The following is a 22,344-nucleotide window of genomic DNA, read 5'->3' on the forward strand; positions in this document are numbered from 1 at the left end:
AGAGATGAAGAAAAACAGATGAAATCCTGGCCCACTGGAATCAGAGTTTTGCCCTTTACTTTGCTGAGGCCAGAAATTCACCCACCTTCTGTACTTAGCCCTTGTAGGGTTTTACATCTTCAAACCTGTAGTAGTTTGCTAACAAACTAAACCTCACAAGCCCCCTGAGAGAGAACTAAATTAAGAGCTGTGCCTGAACTTTAGCCACAGATTTATTTATCCATCCATCCAGGTCATTGTGTGCCCTGTCCCCTCTATAGTATCTGATCACCTTTGAGGATGTTCTGATTCTAAGCCAGACTTTACAGCTGGGGTCTATCTCCTTTACAGATGAGAAAACCAAGACCGAGAAAAAGACTTTCTTTAGAAAGCTGAAAGTTGCTGGGTCCTAGACACATATCTAGTTCACTAGACGAGGCTGACTCTGGTGCACATCAAAATTAACTTCTACATCCAATTGCAAATATAATTGTAATGTTTCTTTCTGTTCGTTCATTAGTTCAGATCAGAATAAAGGTAATGAAAGCTGCACTTTTTATTCTTCAGAAGGTGTGTCATGGATAACTAGTCTTTGAGGATATGGAGAAATAATGGATGTTGGATGATTCTGCGAGACAGAAGGCTAGTATATCATCAGTATATTGATCAGTGTAAAGTGTACAACAGGGAGTACAAAAAGCCTAACTAGTCTAACAGCTAAAATGGAGAAAGCCACATTTTTCCCCAGTGTGCAGATGGTTATGTTTTGACCCAGTGTAACTTCTTTAATCATTTAGATATACAGTGGATTTGAGAAGGCTCCAGATGGAGGCTGAACCTCTGACCCCTTAACATAAAAACATCTATGATACCAATTACACCATCTGTTGGTCATAAAACCACATTCTCTATCTTTTCTTGGCTTTTGTGCTATACAAAAGCTGAGGGGTGATATTTGGGACTGTTCTAGTTTATCCATGCACTGTAATGCAGAACACATTTCTACACAGAGAGCGAGAACAAAGCACAATAGCACTGAAGTTCAATTTACATTCTCAGTCAGTGAAAACAAAAATGAAAATAAAAAACAGTTGTCTACAAGTCATTATTCATACCCAAACTATGTCTTCAATTGTACTTTTCCCTCCTATGCCTGTGGTGAAAAATAAACTCTGAAAAGTCCTCACATGCACGCATTGCATCTGTAGAGCAACATTCTGCAGCTGCAGTTGTAGGTCCGTAAGCCATTTCAAGGCCTCCTCTGTGGTGCTATGGATATCATCCATTTCACTGTAGAATCCATATTTGGGGCACTGTGTTATGATGTATTTGATTTGCTCACCACAGTTGCACAAATGAAAGCCTTTGATTTTCCACTTGTGCATCAAGTAGCTGCATCTTCCATGGTTTGTTCAGATGCTGTTCAGTGTGGTCCAAAGTCTCCCATGCAGACTTTGAAAAGTCCTGGATAGAAAGAAAGTCTGTGATCATAAAAGAAAGTATGGGACTGAAGGTTACACGGGTAGGCCATATTGGTAGATGGCATGCAACTGATATTTTTCCTGCTTTTAAAAGATGCCTTTGTTAGCAATTTGTGTTGATGATGGTAGTAGTTGGAGAGACAGAGGTGTGCTGTGTAATGCCTGACTAGAAAACACTGACATGCTAAAGAGATCAGCAAGTCTGTCACAAGCTTCCACAAAGCCTCCTAGTTTCCCATCCATTCCATCCCAGTCTATAGCACGGGCTCAAACAGTGTCTGAAAGATTCAAGAGGACTTTGAGAAGTGTCTGGATGAGATTCAGGATCCAGTAAGTGCCAAGGTTGTATCATTTGAAACTTCTTGACCTGAGACTGCAGGAACTGATAATTAAAACATTGATGTGCTGAAGATAATGATGAATGGGGAGGATGCTTTCCTAAATTATGATAATCAGGACTTTAAAGCATTGGGATATGGCATGGGACCCTCATGTCGCCTAGGAAACGACATGAGGAAACCTAGGAAATGAGAAAAATCAGCTCTTTGTTCCTAATGGATTATGAAGGCACAGCACAACTTTTCAATTGTTTAGGGGCATTACGTTTCCAATCAGTAGTACAGATGTTTCTTTCCTCTGTGTCACTTGTGGATTTTGAACAGTTTTAAACAGCAATAGTCATTTCAGTTTATAATATTTTTCTTTGGAGTCAGTGGTTGTTCTTGAATGTTAAACTAAGTATGAAAAAGATCAGGCTGGAATACACATTGCTTTATATTTCAGTGTGGAGGCCAACAGTTACTTGGAACAGGAAGTAATGATGAAAACAGTGTGGTGTCTGTTGGCAAATATTAACATTTTAGTGCCAGCTACCGTACCTTGAAGCTAACCCTCCACGGCCTTTATCCAGGAACGATGCAACATCCATTGATGCAAAAGCAGTATCACTGTCTTCATCTAACATGGAGATGTTAGTTCACATTAATCCTGCTCTGGCACATGTCCAATCTGGGGCAACGTGTGGAGGTGCTGTGCTTTGTGGCTAGATAGAGAGCCCCACTGAACTGATCTTTAAGGATCCTTATGCTGCAGCACTAGAGTGCCAAAATGAATTACCATATTGTGGTATACATGGTATAAATACAGCAAACAGGGGAAATGTTTCTTCAAAGAGACTGGTGGAAGAATGCAGCAGTCCAGAACGCATGAAAGCTTGTCGGTGTCCTTTTACCCTCCAGACTCCTCAAGCAGAAGACAAAGCATTAGGTAAAGCTCAGGTAAACTATACTGTTGTTAATTGTTATTTATTATTTGATTATCTTTCCCAGAAATGATACATGAGGAAATGGAGAAAATTTCAAAGTAAAAATCTATATAAATCCCCTTATGATAGGGAAAATTGGGTTAAATTCACTGCTGATATAAGGCCTTGGAGTACAAATCCATTTGGCACACTAGGGATGAATTTGGCCAATTAATAGAGCGATGGATGTTGAAGCTAAGACAAGTAAGAAAAAATTAGTAATAATGCATGTCAAGGAGTGGTTTATAATGTGATAACGGCATGCCCCACATGCATTGTCCTCCTGCCCCTAGAAACTATGAAGATAAATTAACATACTGTTGCCCTACGCTTTATCTTTGTCTAGATACTAGTACGTGCCTGGAAATCGGATATTTGGTCTTTGTGATGAAAGCTAGAGAAAGACCACAATAAAATATAATAGAAGGAATTTTGACCCCAATTTTCAGAAGGCTCTCAACCCAGCTTCCATTGTATGAATGCATTTTCATACACAGATTTGGATAGTTCAATACCTGTGCCTATGCAACTGAAAAATTCAAACACTCTATTAATAGCCTCAATCCTGCTGACAATAGCATGCTATTTCTTCCTCACTCTGCTTAATTGTCTATGCAACCTTTGCACTACGAAGCATTCCATTCTCCTCCATATCTCCACTGGGAGCCTCTGTTCTCCTTTGTTGTGGTTCTACTACCGCCTAGTAAAGCACTCTTTCTATGATGACAGCACCATATCTATGCTAACACTGCCGCCAGTCTTCAATTCTGAGCCTTTCTCGTTCTTTAGCCCTTCCTTCATTTCATTTCTACATTTAACTACCAGTTTTATACTGATCACACTCAACTGTGAATGTCTCTGTCACTATTTGTGTCTATATTCACGGCTTGGGATCAAATCCTGCTCCCACTGAAACCTATGGAACTTTTGCCATTGATTTAAATGAGGCAGAATTAGGTCCTTGGTTTCAGCTTCTTTCAATTAGATGTCTTGAAAACAGAAGTGCCTCTTTTGGAGCGCAGGAGTGAGGGAAGAAGCATCTTCTGTCAACACTCCATGTCATCTATCACTCCTCAACGCAGACCTCCTATTTGCCTCCATTACCATTTAACCGGATACCAACGGTCACCCAGAACACTCCTCCCTTCACTCTCCTTTGTCTTCAGATACAGCTGTCATACATTTCAAATCACTGCCCCTGTGTGCCACAATTTCATTTCTACATTTTTTGAAATCTATGCCTTACTTTCCATTTTCTTTTTCATTATTACTGAAACTATGACCTCCTGAAGTGCCAGCTCTCTGGACTCCAGCATGTGCTGATTGCTACTGCTTGTCCTCTCACACTTACAAGAAGCATGACCACATCACCTCCAGCCTCATATTATTCTTCTGGTTTCCCATTCATTTTAGGATCCAAAGTTGCTTTCCTTGTTTCCAAACCTTTCCATGGCTTTGCTCCAACCTATCCCAAAGAACATGTCCCCATACCTCCCTTATGTCCCTACTGTTAGTCAGAAAGTTACTTACATTCCACACAGATCTTGTGTGTTGGGTCTTTGTATCACAATGTGTCCCAGATTTGATAGTTGGCAGGCTGAAGTACTCCTGTACTATTCCCCTCCCATTCCTTCTACTCACAAAGGGTTTGATCCAAAGATCAGTGAAGTCAATGGAAAGACTTTTACTGATTTCAGTGACATTTATGTCAGGTCCCTATAACATTGGTCCCCTTTCTTTCTTTGTGGGGAGGTTATCAGAAGAGTTAATGCAAAAGTGTTCTATTCTACCATCTGCAACAGTCGTCTTATATCTCATCTCTGTTTTTTATCAGATTTTATTCCCAAACATATGTTCTTCCTTGCTCATCATTCTCTATTTTTCTTTGCCTCTCACTAATGGCCTTATGAATGTTTTGTTTTAATTAATCACACGAGTGAGATCCTTACCTTGCTCTGCTCCTTTTTCACCAAGTTCAAGGGCCCTAAAAGCCCAAGTTCTGATTTGGGAATGATTCCCCCAATGCACGGGCTGCAGAAGACAACTCCAGGCTAACCTCCAAGCTCTCCCTTGCAAGCCCTGGCATAGCAGGCAGGGTGGCACTACAGTATACAGTGTTGTAAAGATTCTAGTCAGTTCTTCTGCCACCCCTAGGACAGCCTGGGAGGCTGCTGTAATTTAGCTCCTAAATACTGTCTAAATTATGCCAGCAGCTTCCCAGGGATGAGATTATGCAAAGATAATTTAAAACCACTTTAACTCCCGCTCTCCCTCTAAGAAGCATAGCACAGAATCTTACCCAGTGCCTTTACACAGCTGTTTTGCAAAGTAACTGTATTCCCTATCTTATATTTAATTCTATTAAGCATTTTTGGGATACAGTTTGTATGAAATATATGGCATTGAACTCTTACTTGGTTCCATATATTTCTCCCTTCCTCCCCCCTCCCATACTGTGGCTCTCAAGATGTTAAAGCTAATCAGAATGAGATCAGGTATAGTTCTAAGGCATGGAGGAGGCTTCACCTTTTGCTGAAAGAAGGAAGGATTTTCCTAGAGAGTACAGCTGATCTTCCAATTAAGGTACAAGACAGGTGATGTGGATTCTATTTCCGAATCTGCCACAGCCTTTCTATGGGAGGTTGGGCAAGTTTTTTTAAACATGCCTATACCTCAGTTTCCTCTACTGTAATAATGCTTCCTTACATCATAGGCTATGTTTTGAGGTTTTATTCATACATGTTTCTAAAACACTATGAGAGCTTCAGAAGCAAAGAGCTATATAAGTGCAAATTATTGTTATGAAAGAGGACTCTATTGCCAAGTTTTGTGTCTTTAGTTAGCCCTTCATGCACTGTCTGTGCTTTGTAATTTAAGTTGCTCTTTAGATCACTCTGGGAAATAAATTACTTCATCTGAACTCCTCCTTGGGTTCTGACAGGTCTGTCTAAATAGGAAATTATGATAAAATACGTAGGCATTACTAATAAAACTTTATAGGAGTTTAAATATGGCAGGTTCTTGAGAGGCTTATATAGTTGTCAGTATATGTCTTGGACAAAAAAGTATCTCCTGAAGTTTAAAAAGACTAAAATAGTTGCTGCATGGAGCAAAACTGATAGAATTACATTGCAAATATTAGTATAAATACATTCTCCACCACGGAAAATAAAGTTAGTAAGAGATGACCATCTAAATAGATGTGTATTGGAAATAGTTCCATTCTTCTTCTGCACATTCTTTATAAAGCTCATTGCCATGAAATTTCTATATATGGTACTCCTAACAGTACATTAACTTCAATGTTTAATCCTTTTGGTGGAAGGTATGCATGTTTTTGTTTATATAGAAGCTAGTTATATTACTTTTGTTAGACATGTCCGATTAGGATCTGCCAAGAAGATTATAGGGTAGTTCCCATGTGGATACTAAATTTTTCTTTATAACATTTCGGATTTATATTATTTCCATAAGTTTTCAACTTTATTCAACTCTTTGTTTCAAGTCTTCCCAACAAATTTTAGTTGTCATTGTTCAAGTCTTTTTTATAATATATTTCATCAGAGTTTAAAATAAATGCAGACAGCAACAGTGTTAGACCTTACATGCCAAGCGGATAACACATGGTTTGAATGAAGACACACCCCATTAAGTGTGGTTCAAGTTGAAATCCTTGCATAGTTATTGTAGAATACTCTGATACAAATCTCCATCTTTAAAACAGCTTCTTGATTTTAAATGGATTCTTTGGGGGCTATATCCTTCCATTGATACAGGCATGTAACTCCCATTAGTATTAAACAGACTTACTGGAACCAGAGGTTCAAATCCTGGCAGGGTCATATTGACTTTTCATCCTACTGAAGGCAAATAAATGAGTCCCATTTCATTTATGATGGGGAGAGAAGGGAAACGGCAGGAGGTGGAGGTGTCTTTTGGCTAAGACCTTAAATGTCATTATCCTGTCTGCACTATTATGAATGCTGAACATCTTATAACTCTTTGTTAAAGGGATTTGGTCCAGAGTTTCTGGCAACAATTCCTTCTTCCTCACTCCTGCTTGGAAGTGTTCTGTATCCCAGTTTTCACATAGAGATGTCTGCATTTTAGTCATGCAATATGTACTATAGTAAATACTGGGATTCTTCAAGTATACTATAGAGAAGTATGTTGCTATTATTTGTTATGTTAAAGAAAAATTAAGGTGTCAGTTAAAAAAAAAATTTCACCAATGGCATTAACTCAGCCTCTTTGTACATACAGAATTTTTTTGTGCTAAAGGTGGTGTATACATTTCTGGAGTGTTTTTTTTAATTATTACCTGTTACTAATCCATAGTAACCTATGCATGTTTATACTGCTATTGTTTGCTTGTTCAACAACGATCCAGTCTTTGGGTGGGTTAGAGTGCTCCCAGTCCCCTGGTATGTTGAGCTGGCTGGCTTGATAGCACCGTACAATATTTGGAACAGCTAGTCCATCCTGTTTAATGGGTCTGTATAAAGCGTCTGCACTCACTCAGTCTTTCCTTATTCTGTATAAATTCTAACAACATTCTCTGTATTCCTGCTAGAGGATTATCTGGGGTGATTACAGAAAGATTTTGAAACAAGAAAAATGTCCTTGGCAAAGTGTTCATTTTGACTGTGGCTATTCTTCCCAACCAAGAAATTACATACTTCCCCCAACACTCCAGATCTGTTTTCAATTGATGAAGTAGTGGTTTGACATTTAAATCATAGAGCTCTTCTAGGTTGTTTGATATTTGAATTCCCAGATATCTTGTAGAATTTGTTGCTCATTTGTACCCATTAACTGGTTGGCTTCTGACATGGGTGCCCGCTTGCAGCAAAACCAAGCACCACAGCAAGCCCGCTTCATTTTACATCCTCCAATAGACCCCTCGCCATCTAGCTCACTTAGTATTAGTCTTTTGTCCTGACCATAGCCCTATGGCTGGATTATTGATACTCCTTTCCTCTTTCAGGGTACTGAAGAGTTCAATGATTCAGGAGACCTGTAGCACTAGCTGAGTGGCATATAGTCCCTGTTCCCTTTATGTGTGGTCCACTTGTTCAAGGCCTTAAGAAAATTCTCTTGTTGGGTTTGGTACGGGAACCCATGCCCACCCATTCTCTGGTTCCAGGCCAAGACCCTGTATAAAGTCATTGGTGCAGTCTCCCCCTAACCCTTTAATGTGTCCCTGGCCTGCTACCTACCACGCTTGCCCTGCAGGCTGTTCCTCTGATTCAATCCTCTAATTGTCTCCTCCAAGATCCTGGTTTTCTGGGTGGTTACTCACAGCCAGTTACTACTGAGAGTCTCTGCTCTTGGTGTTTCCTCAGCTTCTCTGGCACACACTAGGCTATAGTCCAAACTGTCCTTATAATTTTCCTCCTTAAGGCAGGAGTTTCCTCCACCATAGGCCATCAGTGGTTCAGGCCAGCTGCAGAGTTTTAACCAGCTGAGCCCCTTTTTCAAATTCATTCTCCAGCTTGGAACCTTCTTCTGATGATGTCTGTCTTGCTATGAGGGAAGACGCAGGGTATATGCTGGTCCTCTTCCCAAAGCTCATCCCAATTGGTTGGGAGAAGGGAGCCTTGCCCCATTCACTCTGCAAGGTTCCTAGTCCCAGGCCCTTAAAGATACAGTAGCAGGATTCCTTCCAAGCACAACTGATTCCCAGGACCAGTTCATCTCTCCCCCTATACCCTCAGCCTTTGTACATCAGCTCACTTACAGACTCTTAAAGGGGCCATGCCCCTTACCATCCTAAAGTTATGAGCTGACCACTAGGTCCCATTCCCCTTAAGGGAGCAAGTCACCCTGTCTCATTAGACAACAGTTTTCTGGGGGAATTACTTATCAGAGTCTGGTAAATTTATAGCTAGATTTGGCATAATTTACTTTAAATCCAGATGCTTTCCCAAAGTGATTGATTTCTTTAGATACTAATTTTAGGGAAATATTTGGTACAGATTAAAATAATATTACATCATCTGCATATAAATCTATTTTCTGATGGGAAAAGTGATTTTTTTCTCCTCCATTCACTTATTAGTCAAACACAGATGATGGTATCTTGCTTCAACTTTGTATTCCCATACATACAAATACCATGTTCAGGCTGTGCAGGACCGGCTCTAGGCACCAGCAAAGCAAGCACGTGCTTGGGGTGGCACAATTCCAGGGGTGGCATTCCGGCCACTCCCTTTTTTTTTTTCTTTCTTGCTTGGGCAGTTGTGCTCTCGGAGGTTTGGATGGCAATTTTTTTGCTTGGGGCGGCAAAAAACCTAGAGCCAGCCCTGAGGCTGTGGCCAAGCATAAAAAAATTCAACACAGAAGGTGAAGTTCAGGAAAGATATGAACATGTGGAAAGAGAGGTGTGACGAAGTGGGGGTTTTCTCTTGTTATGTTGTATGTAAGTCTATGCACATCTTACTGTTGAGCCTATGTGAGTTTTATTGTTTTGCGTGGATACTGTGTGTGCCTCAGTTTCCCTGTGTGCTGCACCAGTACCTCAGTGGTGGGAATAGGGGTGTGTGACTTTGGCTGAGACTTCTGGGGCATGTGAGGCTGCTCCAGCTGCCTGCATGTGTGCTGTGACCGGTGCCCTTCGTAACCTGAGACCTAGGAGGAGGATGCAACCTGGTGATGACCAGGTGACTCTTTGCCCGGGAAGCAAGAGAAGGCGAAGGAGCAACGGGGGTGTCGGAGGTTGGGTCGCTGGAAGCTGGCAGTCTGCTTGGGGTGAGTGGAGGAGGTGGAGTCCAGGGCTTCTGGCCTGACTTGGCTGAAAGTCACTGATTTCTGTGCTAACTAGTTCTATTCTACACTGTGTTCCTGTTGAATAATAAACCTTCTGTTTTACTGGCTGGCTGAGAGTCACGTCTGACTGCGGAGCTAGGGAGCAGGGCCCTCTGGCTTCCTCAGGAGCTCCGCCCAGGTGGACTTGCTGCAGGAAGTGCAGGGTGTGGAAGGGGATGCTGAATACTTTGAGGTCAGATCCAGGAAGGTCGAAGCTGTGTAAGCTTCTTGCCCTGGCGACAGTATGCTCAGAGAGAGGAGGCACGCTCCCCCAGAGTCCTGACTGGATTCATATGGAGTAGTTCCAAGGATTGCCCGGTGACTCCGTGACAAGAGGGTTACAATGGAAACCTTTTCACAACATTAACTAGGGTCTCACCAGCAGCAACTAAAACCACTGAGGGTTTAGTTGTCAGAGTCTTTACTCAGTCATGAAGAGAGTAAAGGGATAAGGCCAGGTTTCCTTGATCTTGCTCAGATTGTGATTCTTGATGTAATGGGAGAACAGGAGCAACTTTCCCAATAGTTCCAGCTGTGACCAAAGAGAGGACGCAGAGGGGAATAGAGTGAGAGGAGCCCTAACTTTGCCCCCACTCCACACACAGAGCTGGTCAGGTCTCAGGGAAGACAAAAAGGGGTGAAGTAATATACTTCCCCTCCACTCTTGCCCCACCCTTTGGAGAGAAAGGAGGCAGCAGGGGACAGTTTGTGACTCTGAGTGACAATTTATTGTCTGATCTGCTGGATGGAGCAGCTGCTGCCTTCCCTTACTCAGGGCAGATTGTGAAGTCACAATTTAGCCCTGATAGACAATACACATAATTTCTGTAACTGCTGCTTGTTTCTGGTCTTGCCACTTAGTGAATGAAAGAGGGGCAAAGATGTAAAAGGAGCAATAGAAGGGAGTGTGAGTGGCAGAGGTATCCATACAGAAGGGAGATCTTGGCACAGAACTGCATGTTTATTAACTGCATAATTTTAATATACAAGAAATGATAATATTTAGCTATTTGGGACTAAATTAATTGCTGGTGTACTTCCATTAAAATCAATGGCATATCAGCAGGGATAAAGCTGACTGTTTTTTTCTGCAGTTGCTCTTTCACCTTAGTGTCTGTACAAAGTAATTTAAAATAGCTGTTCAGATTGTTCTGACTTCATGATTGGGAAGGGAAACAAGAAGGAAGACAGAGTGAACTGAAATTTATGGTTTCCTCTCACATATCTGTTCTCTCTGAGCCATATGCTTATGTGTATTGCATTGTGCATAGACAAGGGGAAAGTAATATAGTAAGACAAAGCAGATGAAAATGGACAAAATAATATGCTGTAGGTAAAACTGCAAGAGGAGAACTAGAAGCCAGCAGATCCACATACAATAAAAACCTTAACATTTCCAAAAACATGTCAAATATATTTATTTATTTAAAAAAAAACCTGTTAGATATAGCACTTCAGAGGGGAGATTTTCAAAGGCACAAATGGTAGTTAGTCGCTTGACTTCCATTGACTCTTAAGGGAAGTCCTAATCCCACTGATGTCAGTGGGGTTAACCAGCTGCCCAATTTATTTTCATGCTGTTTGTTTACTTTTTGCATTTCTCCTTGGACAGTGAAAAAAAGATTAGTTAGCTTTATTTCTGCACACATACCTATTCTTGTCAATTTCAGGGGCTGTTTAACTAAAAATCAAATTTGAACAATAAATAGTAGGAATAGAGGAGGCTGTGGGCTAAATAAAAGTGGTTGGAATAAGATGAGAGAGGAAGAAAATGTGGCATGACTTCCTCAAAAACATCACAAAACGCAAGAAAAAGCACATCAGAAAATGGACTCAAATCCAACAGCACTTAACTGCCACAGAAAGCAGCAACTACGGCCAGCTTTAGTTTGTGTGGATGTTCCCACGAGCGATGTCTTTTGTGTCTTTGATATTTATCCATGGTTGCTTTTGCTGTCTTATGTGTGCCCGACGGAGCAGGGGAAATTCTGCTTTACCACCCAATTGATCTCTGACTGACAAATCCACATATTTAATTTCTCTTTGTTTGGCTGGGCTTGTCACATGTTCTGATCACTTCCTGGCCACCACACCCATTAAAAGTTACTACAAACTTGCTTTCTTGGGCATGATAAATATTAGGTTGCAATTCTTGTTTTTTATTTTATTTTCTCCTGCACTTTGCCACTCGTACAACTTTTTGGGAATGTCAGCTAGATATCTCAAGCTATTTTTTCCAAAGCTGTGGCCTACTTTGATACACCTTTACAAGGCTGGTCATGTTAGCTCTGTCATCTGGAGACCTCTTTCTGACTCCTGGGAGTAGACAACTTCTTATTCCTGTTTTACGTGGTCCGGAGACCGGAACAGATTTTCAAAAGTGCCCATCATCCATAACTGATGCCAGACTTTGAAAAGAGCTCAGGTCTCATTTAGGCACCAAAATAAGAGTAGGTCTGCACTGCAATAAAACACCTGTGGCTGGCCCAGATCAGCTGACTTGGGCTGGTGGGTCTTGGGCTGCAGGACTATAAAATTGCAATGTAGAGATTCAGGCTCTGTCTGGAGCCTAGGTTCTGTCACCCCACAATGGGGAAGATCCATTTGAAACTCTGGCTCTAATTGTGGGTGCTGAGCACTTAAAATCTGGCTGTGAGCTCCTTTGAAAATCTGGTTCTGTGTGTTCTTTAAGTTGTAGAGCTCCTGTATATTTGTCAATACACTTCTAGTTAGTTTTACCATCTCTCTTGTATATCGTTCCATGGTATCTAGACCTGTAATAGTCCTGACCCTGTACCCATCTAAGTTAGGAACAACAAAAGTTCTTTTTGTATTTCAGTTTTCTTGGTGAGAGAAACAAGATGATCCAATCATTAGGGCACTAGCCTAGGACTTGGGAAGCAAGTTCCTGCTCTGACATATCCTTCCTGTGGAACCTTGGGCAAGTCACATAGCCTCTTTGTGCCTCAGTTCCCCATCTGGAAAATGGGGAGAAAGAGCACTCCCCTACATCACAGGGATAGTGTGAGGATAAATACACTAAAGACTGAGATACTATGGTAATGGGGGCCATGGAAGTATCTAAGATTGATAACTTGCACTAAGATTCATAGGAGTCTTTCAGTACAATCAACAACTAATTATAGTGGGAATCACATTAAAAAGAGTATCTTAGTTATTTTTCAGAGTAGCAGCCGTGTTAGTCTGTATTCGCAAAAAGAAAAGGAGTACTTGTGGCACCTTAGAGACTAACACATTTATCTGAGCATAAGCTTTCGTGAGCTACATAGTGAGCTGTAGCTCACGAAAGCTTATGCTCAGATAAATGTGTTAGTCTCTAAGGTGCCACAAGCACTCCTTTTCTTTTAAGTTATTTTTATTTGGGGAAAGGAGGATTAAAACAGACAAACTCATTCTTCAGTGAAATCAGAGGAGTACCAGGGATGACTTTCGCCCTAAATGGAAATTTTTTTTCCAGGTTGGGGCACTTCAATTTTTTATTTGCCCTTATTAAAGAAGCTTGATCTTACACTGTGTTCAGTTTTGAGCATCAGCAAGGAATTCTTTGGTTGCATTGTTTGTAGTAATAACTGACATTGAGGAGATGGAATGAAGTTTTTCCCCCTTTTTCAATTTTTCTGGTTTTATGAGTGTCAGAGGGTTCAGATGGCAAAATACTACTCAGAGCTTCATAATCCAGATCACCTATGAATTATGGGGGCAAGCTGTCTCTTTGAACATTTCTTGAGCATACTTTAAAAAATAATAAAAAGTTGTATTTATTTTATTTTATTTTTTAGGAAGGGGAAATTCTAGAGATATAATGTGTTCACTTTTAAACATATCACTTATAATGACATGAATGCCTGTCAGCATCTGTTGGCTGCATGAGACTGACCAACATCTGTGGTCAGTGTGGTATATTTATGTAGGTGAAAGAAACATGGAGACAGTTGCCCTGTGTGTGCACTTGAGAGAGAGGGCAGAAGAGAGAGAGACGAGAGATTCCTGCAATTTTTTTTCTTTATTTCTTTTGTGCTAACTTACTAATTAGTGCAAGTGTGTGTGTGTGTAATATTTAATGTACACTATGTGTAATCTGCTATAAAATATGTAGTTATCTACAAAAATATATCACTATTACACTTCTGTAAGAAAAATGCTTTCTAATTAACATAATTTGTCCAGTCTCATATTTTGGTCGATATTGAGAACTGTAATTTCCATGGGTTTCAGAGTAGCAGCCATGTTAGTCTGTATTCGCAAAAAGAAAAGGAGTACTTGTGGCACCTTAGAGACTATTTATGCTCAAATAAATTTGTTAGTCTCTAAGGTGCCACAAGTACTCCTTTTTTTTTTTGTAATTTCTATGTCTCTTTAAAAAAATGTGGGAAACCTGCAAATTTGTTCTGAATAATAGGGACATTACATAGAGCATAATTCACAGTGGGTGAAATGCACAAGGCCTATGTAGCATTCAAGTCCTATGCTGAGGACTTACGTGGCACTTAACTGGTACTTAGACCTTGAGCTGACCCTCTGCACAGGGAACAATTTCATCCATTTTGTTAGCCTGAAGTTTGTAAAGTTAAAAATATTTCCATTTCCAATGTCGTAAGAAGGTCACATCTCTCCGAGTTTTATTACCACTAGTAGAGTCTTCTGAAAACTTTAACATAAAACTAGAGTTTTGTTTTTGTATGTAGTGTATGTTTAAAATATATTAGTAATTAATACTGCCATTGTATAAAGCTATAAAAATATAACTTTTATTGTGGAGGTCATACATTCTTAGTGGGGGTGGGAAAAGGTTGTGTTTAGGAATGAGGAGCCAAATTCATCTCTAGTGAAACTTCATTGATTTAGTTGAATTATGTGGCAGGTACTTGCCAACTGTTTAATGAAAACTACACGTGAAGAGCTAGGGGTTGATTCAGCAAGCCTGAGGCATAGAAGCAATCCTTTCCTGTGCAAGTAGTCTCATTGCCTTCCATGGGCCTAATTACATGAGCATAAATATTGGGCCCCTAACCAGGCGTTGATTTATGTAGTAGATTTAGTGCATGAATTAGATTTTCTCTGGATTTTGGAAGTGATTATGGGATCATTGAAACTTTATGAACTGAAGCCCGAGTCACACCAGAGCTCATAAGCCTCCTTAAAACATAGTTAATATGGGATATAGAAGTAATATGGTAAAAGGAATCTGTTCAATTTTTTATCAGATTCTCAAATAAGTATCCACCAACTAGCCCCACCTACTGCTTTAAACTGCTCCTATCAGGCACATTTTCAAACCATTTGGTCATTCAAATAAATCCATGCACAGATCTTTTGTAATCAAATAGCAAGAGAACAGTTTGGGACCATATGCTAAAGAACACAAGTGAATGCTCTAATACTTTAAATTAGTAGGGTGAGCAAACCCAGAAGAAATGTACCATTTTGTGCTTGCAGCACATATTTCTTGCTATACAGAGAAGGAATTTATACTGTGGTTTCTTATGCTTAGCTCTACCAACTGATTCTCCCAGAGCATGCAGTATGCTCATAAGTGGAATATTATGAAACCATGTCTTTGGAGTCAAAGAGACCTAGTTGTATATGCCTTTGAATACAAATGTTCGTTGCATTAATTGGTCAAGTTTCCCTGTTCTTCAGTTTCCTATGTGAGATGGGAATAATGATATTTCATTTAGATTTCCATCAGAATCTGATCAATCGCTAAATTCAGAGTTATTTGGATACAGGATCTTGTTTCAGGCCAATATCCTAATTACTTTGCAAGGTGCTTTGAGATCCACAGATGAAAAGCACTGAATAAAGGCAAAGTATTTATTTATGTTATTATTTTATTTATTATTATGGGGACATGTGCATAATGAAAACGAGTTATACATGAAAGTAAATGCATTTGGATTTGCTGCTTCATAGTGTATATAACAAAGAAAGCTCAGCTGTATAAGGATAAAATATAGGGGGAGTTAGGTCTTATGTATAGGCCGTCAGTTGACTGTTTAATTTAAATTGGGTTTAAAAATGATTTAGTTAAACCAGTTCAAATTCCTACGTAGACACTCTTCATTTAAGAGTGACTTAATTTAAACTGAATCTTAATCAATTTAAAGATTAAATTAAACCAAAATATTCTTGGTTTAAACTGAAATAAGGGTGTCCGCACAGCCTTTTGTACTGGTTTAACAAAATCAGTTTAAAACACAATTTTTAGTTAAACTGGTGCAATTTTCTTTAGCGGTACAGTAGTTCATTCTCAGTATTGACTGTCCCTTGATAAATTAATTGATAAATTCAGTAAATATATTATCCATAATTGCTCTTTACAGAACAGTCACTGCATCTAATTCTGTAAAGTGTAATCGTGGGGGGTGGAGGGGAGGATTGGTATGTGTGTGGAAAAATCAACTTCTCCTGCAGTTACCCAGGGAGGAGGTTCTGGGAAAAGAACTCTCTGCTAGGATGCATTTAGGAAATTTTTCTACATTGTTTTGTCTAACAGTCTTTGGACCAGTTTTCAGAGTAGCAGCCGTGTTAGTCTGTATTCGCAAAAAGAAAAGGAGTACTTGTGGCACCTTAGAGACTAACCAATTTATTTGAGCATAAGCTTTTGTGAGCTACAGCTCACTTCATCAGATGCATACCGTGGAAACTGCAGCAGACTTTATATATACACAGAGAATATGAAACAATACCTCCTCCCACCCCACTGTCTTGCTGGTAATAGCTTATCTAAAGTGATCATCAGGTGGGCCATTTCCAGCACAAATCCAGGTTTTCTCACCCTCCACCCCCCCACACAAATTCACTCTCCTGCTGGTGATAGCCCATCCAAAGTGACAACTCTTTACACAATGTGCATGACAATCAAGTTGGGCTATTTCCTGCACAAATCCAGGTTTTCTCACATCCCCCCCACCCCCATACACACACAAACTCACTCTCCTGCTGGTAATAGCTCATCCAAACTGACCACTCTCCAAGTTTAAATCCAAGTAAACCAGAACATCTGGGGGGGGGGGGGGGAGGGTAGGAAAAAACAAGAGGACACAGGCTACCTTGCATAATGACTTAGCCACTCCCAGTCTCTATTTAAGCCTAAATTAATAGTATCCAATTTGCAAATGAATTCCAATTCAGCAGTTTCTCGCTGGAGTCTGGATTTGAAGTTTTTTTGTTTTAAGATAGCGACCTTCATGTCTGTGATTGCGTGACCAGAGAGATTGAAGTGTTCTCCGACTGGTTTATGAATGTTATAATTCTTGACATCTGATTTGTGTCCATTTATTCTTTTACGTAGAGACTGTCCAGTTTGACCAATGTACATGGCAGAGGGGCATTGCTGGCACATGATGGCATATATCACATTGGTGGATGTGCAGGTGAACGAGCCTCTGATAGTGTGGCTGATGTTATTAGGCCCTGTGATGGTGTCCCCTGAATAGATATGTGGACACAGTTGGCAACGGGCTTTGTTGCAAGGATAAGTTCCTGGGTTAGTGGTTCTGTTGTGTGGTATGTGGTTGTTGGTGACTAAATTTGCTTCAGGTTGCGGGGCTGTCTGTAGGCAAGGACTGGCCTGTCTCCCAAGATTTGTGAGAGTGCTGGGTCATCCTTTAGGATAGGTTGTAGATCCTTAATAATGCGTTGGAGGGGTCTTAGTTGGGGGCTGAAGGTGACGGCTAGTGGCGTTCTGTTATTTTCTTTGTTGGGCCTGTCCTATAGTAGGTGGCCTCTGGATACTCTTCTGGCTCTGTCAGTCTGTTCCTTCACTTCAGCAGGTGAGTACTGTAATTGTAAGAATGCTTGACAGAGATCTTGTAGGTGTTTGTCTGTGTCTGAGGGGTTGGACCAATGCGGTTGTATCGTAGAGCTTGGCTGTAGACAAGGGATCGTGTGGTGTGATCTGGGTGAAAGCTGGAGGCATGTAGGTAGGCATAGCGGTCAGTAGGTTTCTGGTATAGGGTGGTGTTTGTGTGACCATCGCTTATTAGCACCATAGTGTCCAGGAAGTGGATCTCTTGAGTGGATTGGTCCAGGCTGAGGTTGATGGTGGGCCACAGCAATGGTTCACTTAACCTACCCAGCAATATTGTTAATCTATACAACTATACTCTTAGCCCAGCAGAAGAATATGTCCTATCTTGGGGCCTCTCCTTCTGCCCCTCCATCCCCACAAACATGATACAGTTCTGTGGTGACCTAGAATCCTATTTTCGACGTCTCCGACTCAAGGAATATTTCCAACACACATCTGAACAACATACTAATCCACAGAGACCTTCCTACCAACACGACAAAAAGAAGGATTCTGGGTGGACTCCTCCTGAAGGTCGAAACAACAGACTGGACTTCTACTTAGAATGCTTCCGCTGACGTGCATGGACTGAAATTGTGGAAAAGCAGCATCACTTGCCCCATAACCTCAGCCGTGCAGAACACAATGCCATCCACAGCCTCAGAAACAACTCTGACATCATAATCAAAAAGGCTGACAAAGGAGGTGCTGTCGTCATCATGAATAGGTCAGAATATGAACAAGAGGCTGCTAGGCAGCTCTCCAACACCACTTTCTACAAGCCATTACCCTCTGATCCCACAGAGGGCTACCAAAAGAAACTATGCCATTTGCTCAAGAAATTCCCTGAAAAAGCACAAGAACAAATCCTCACAGACACACCCCTGGAACCCCGACCTGGGGTATTCTGTCTGCTACCCAAGATCCATGAACCTGGAAATCCTGGACTCCCCATCATCTCAGGCATTGGCACCCTGACAGCAGGATTGTCTGGCTATGTAGACTCCGTCCTCAGGGCTTCTTTTCCATGGGTCCAGATGATGAAGATGTCATCAATATAGTGCAATATTGCTATATTGCTATATATAAAACTTGCGCTATATTGATGACATCTTCATCATCTGGACCCATGGAAAAGAAGCCCTTGAGGAATTCCACCATGATTTCAACAATTTCCATCCCACCACCAACCTCAGCCTGGTCCAGTCCACACAAGAGATCCACTTCATGGACACTACAGTGCTAATAAACAATGGTCACATAAACACCACCCTATACCGGAAACCTACTGACCGCTATTCCTACCTGCATGCCTCCAGCTTTCACCCTGACCACACCACACGATCCATCGTCTACAGCCAAGCTCTGCGATACAACCGCATTTGCTCCAACCCCTCAGACAGAGACAAACACCTACAAGATCTCTGTCAAGCTTTCTTACAACTACAATACCCACCTGCAGAAGTAAAGAAACAGATTGATAGAGCCAGAAGAGTTCCCAGAAGTCACCTACTACAGGACAGGCCTAACAAAGAAAATAACAGAACGCCACTAGCCGTCACCTTCAGCCCCCAACTAAAACCCCTCCAACGCATTATTAAGGATCTACAACCTATCCTAAAGGATGACCCAGCACTCTCACAAATCTTGGGAGACAGGCCAGTCCTTGCCTACAGACAGCCCCGCAACCTGAAGCAAATAGTCACCAACAACCACATACCACACAACAGAACCACTAACCCAGGAACTTATCCTTGCAACAAAGCCCGTTGCCAACTGTGTCCACATATCTATTCAGGGGACACCATCACAGGGCCTAATAACATCAGCCACACTATCAGAGGCTCGTTCACCTGCACATCCACCAATGTGATATATGCCATCATGTGCCAGCAATGCCCCTCTGCCATATACATTGGTAAACTGGACAGTCTCTACGTAAAAGAATAAATGGACACAAATCAGATGTCAAGAATTATAACATTCATAAACCAGTCGGAGAACACTTCAATCTCTCTGGTCACGCAATCACAGACATGAAGGTCGCTATCTTAAAACAAAAAAACTTCAAATCCAGACTCCAGCGAGAAACTGCTGAATTGGAATTCATTTGCAAATTGGATACTATTAATTTAGGCTTAAATAGAGACTGGGAGTGGCTAAGTCATTATGCAAGGTAGCCTGTGTCCTCTTGTTTTTTCCTACCCTCCCCCCCCAGATGTTCTGGTTTAACTTGGATTTAAACTTGGAGAGTGGTCAGTTTGGATGAGCTATTACCAGCAGGAGAGTGAGTTTGTGTGTGTATGGGGGTGGGGGGGATGTGAGAAAACCTGGATTTGTGCAGGAAATAGCCCAACTTGATTGTCATGCACATTGTGTAAAGAGTTGTCACTTTGGATGGGCTATCACCAGCAGGAGAGTGAATTTGTGTGGGGGGGTGGAGGGTGAGAAAACCTGGATTTGTGCTGGAAATGGCCCACCTGATGATCACTTTAGATAAGCTATTACCAGCAAGACAGTGGGGTGGGAGGAGGTATTGTTTCATATTCTCTGTGTATATATAAAGTCTGCTGCAGTTTCCACGGTATGCATCTGATGAAGTGAGCTGTAGCTCACGAAAGCTTATGCTCAAATAAATTGGTTAGTCTCTAAGGTGCCACAAGTACTCCTAGTCTTTGGACCAGATTCTGATCTAATTTACACCAGAGTGACTTGACTGGCTTCAGAATCTGTCTCCATGTTATAAGCAGGATGGCCTTACTTATAACAAGTGTGAGATCTGCCAGGGGACAGGAAAAGAGTTAAGGTTGCTTAGATAATGCTCACTGCACATTTCCATACTTTAGAATCCTTTTATTTTTGAGAAAACTACAGTGTTCTCTTACTAGCTTTTTTCTTTTAAGTAACTGATAGGATAGTTACTTCAACTATTTTTAATTACTTATTTATGCATGGGAAAAAAAGATTTTTACAACAGAATGTAGTGGACAGTTTTGTTAAAGACAGAGGAGAAAGAATAATCAAGCCTACCTTATTCTCCCATGACTATGTAAGCTCTACAGTACAAACAGGAGCAAAAAAGTGGGAAAATCTTATTCTTGTCCTTATAGTCAGTAGATATAAGTTGGAATGTTGTGTTGGAATCCTAAAGGCAGCAGCAGGGTGTGTGCTAGTACATAAAAACCAGCAAGGTGAAGTTTACTAATTAGAAAGTGAAATAGACCAATCTAGTTACTTTTCCTGTCCAAGCTGTGTGGCCTGACAATATTTAACATAAAATGTTAACAATAAATTTGATTTTAATGTTATAATTTAATCAGACTTGTTGTTAGTAATAATAATTCCTTTAACATAAGATTTTTTTTATAATAAATATACATTTTCAGAGCAGGCTAGAGAATCTGGATACTTAGCTTCTTTTAAACTTAATGGAAATTACGTAAACCCCTACATTACTTTGAAAATCTCAAGAATGATTTTTTTCATCTGGACAGGGCCCATAAACTGTGTCTCAGGCATATTGGCTGTGTAGGTTGCCTTTGGTGGTAAAAGTTTCCTGAGGATGGCTGGAGGTGGAAACAGATTCAATGTAGTCCTGGCATTACTGGCCCCAATTCAAGAAAGCATCCCTGTTCAGAAAAGTGCCTAACTGCTTTCATGAATCAAGGCCTCTTTGCCTAATGATGATCTGGTGTTAGCATTAACTAAGCAATAACCAGAGAGGAAATTATGACTATTCCAGTCTCTTTCCTTTTTCATTATGAGGTGCCACAGAAATCTTCAGTTTGGGACTGGAAAACTTAGAGGAAAGAAACTGGCCACAAAGACATAAAGGACTATGTTGCTGTGTTTGTCTTTGTTTATGGTAAGTAGAACATTTTGGACAAAATAATATTTTTTGAAAGAAATGTACATTCAAGGCCTGATTCTGAGAGGCACTGAAATCAATGCGAGTTGTGTGGGCTGAGCACTACTCAGCATCAGGCTATTACACACAATACCTATAACAAAGAATAATAATATTTGTAAGATCTTATATATTTATAGCCTCAATTATTTGATGAGATTTCAACATTCCAACTTTTATTTATTCCAACAAATCAAATACATATCTAGAAATACTATTTCAGTTGCAAATAATATATCAGGCCTCTAGATTTTATATCATGGAATGAACAAGTCCCTACTCTGTTTTCTGCATTATCATTAGGGAATGATTTCTTCATATTGAAGACCTCTTTGTATGTGCAAAATAAAGAAATTTCAGAAAGCAAAAAAAAAAAAGTTTAAATTGTGCTCAAAATATTTAGCACTAACTGTAATAAATTACGGTTTGTGTCTTGCAGCTTTAAGAGAACAAATCCTGCCCCTCATGGGTAAAATTCGACGATTTATTTTTAACATTTCAACTAAAGAGTATCCACTGTGCTTTCAAGGCGGGATCACGTTCTCGGGGTACTCTCATCTTCTCATGTATCAGGTTTCAGAGTAACAGCCGTGTTAGTCTGTATTCCCAAAAAGAAAAGGAGGACTTGTGGCACCTTAGAGACTAACCAATTTGTTTGAGCATAAGCTTTCGTGAGCTACAGCTCACTTCATCGGATGTCCATGCATCCGATGAAGTGAGCTGTAGCTCACGAAAGCTCATGCTCAAACAAATTGGTTAGTCTCTAAGGTGCCCCAAGTCCTCCTTTTCTTCTCATGTGCGTTACAGCGCTAATGAGGCTTGACGTTTCCTTGGAAAGAGTAATGGTTTGTGATCACTTGACAGGGGCTGGAAGTGAAAAAGCTGCTCTTTCTTCTGCTAGGGAAAGGGAGGCAAGTCCCATCAAGCGGTGTATTGTTTCTTCCCTCACGTTTTCCTTTTCAAACCCTTTTTTGGTATCTTGAAGAATACTGGAGCTTTTCCCTACGGGACGCGCTTGTTGCATGGCCTAAATGTGCCTAGTCCTCTGCAAATA

The sequence above is a fragment of the Lepidochelys kempii genome, chromosome 5 (genome assembly GCF_965140265.1).
Source record: "Lepidochelys kempii isolate rLepKem1 chromosome 5, rLepKem1.hap2, whole genome shotgun sequence".
Taxonomy (NCBI): Eukaryota; Metazoa; Chordata; order Testudines; family Cheloniidae; genus Lepidochelys; species Lepidochelys kempii.